A 1064-nucleotide genomic window follows, 5' to 3' on the forward strand; every position below is an offset into this window, starting at 1 on the left:
CGTTATTTACATCATGAGGACAATGGGAGAATGTTCTATTTGTACTGTTTTGTCCTTATGTATGGCACTGCACAGATTTTGCCTGCTGATGATGGGTTTTTAACAGAAAAAACGAAAGAAAGAAAGTATATAAGAATATTGCATATGCCTAATAAAGGTATGCGTTTGCATGATTTCAGACACACAATGGCAAAAAGAACTGCTCCCAGAGACTGGGACAAGTGTTTGATATACCAACAAGATAACCCAGACCGTTTAGAATGTCCCTCTAAGTCGATGACGTATGACAAAGGCCAAGGCCATTAAATTCTTTTTGAAGATTTAACACAATTCAATTCTTTGGTTTGTCATGAAAACAAGTTGGATGTATCTGTTTTTTCAAATTCATCAGAAAGAAATGAGATTATTGAAAGCTTAAAACAAAATGATGCTAAGTGTCCGGCATAAGTATTGTCGTGTAAAATTTAATGCCAACAAAATTAGGCGATAGAATTAAAGAAATCTAAAAGAAATGCCTTACAAGAATTCCAAACTTCGTCATTTGACTGCGAGGAGTCAACGAATGAGATTTATTTCGCCACCCATGAGAATAATGAGACAACGTTCAAAATTAGAGATTGGCTGTAATAAACAAACGTGCTTTTTTGTAAAAACATGGAATCGGGAGTACTCCATTCTGTAATGACAACAATGGAAGAAAATATTCGTGAAAAAGCGTTTTCCATCAAAGATTCTGATATGTTGTCATTTATTGCTGGAGGAGATTTAGTCGCGCAGGAGGCACACTGCCATAAAATTTGTCATGCACGATACTTAAAAAACAAGCTTTAAAAGATGTTACTGCTGATGATAATGATGATGTCAGAGTTCTTGAAAGAAGTCGAGCTTTTGCTAACATTATACCTTTTATAGAAGAGAACCCTGCAACAAATGTGATCGACATGAACCACTGTGGAGCTTATTTCTAGAATTGTAAAAAGTGTCCCAAAAACTCATCAAATGTTCATGTAAGAGAGAATGTATCGGCACCCGATTCAGGTGTTTAAGGTCCGGTTTGCCTTGCA

The sequence above is a fragment of the Berghia stephanieae genome, chromosome 2 (genome assembly GCF_034508935.2).
Source record: "Berghia stephanieae isolate SIO BIC M18660-M18661 chromosome 2, UCSD_Bste_1.3, whole genome shotgun sequence".
Taxonomy (NCBI): domain Eukaryota; kingdom Metazoa; phylum Mollusca; class Gastropoda; order Nudibranchia; family Aeolidiidae; genus Berghia; species Berghia stephanieae.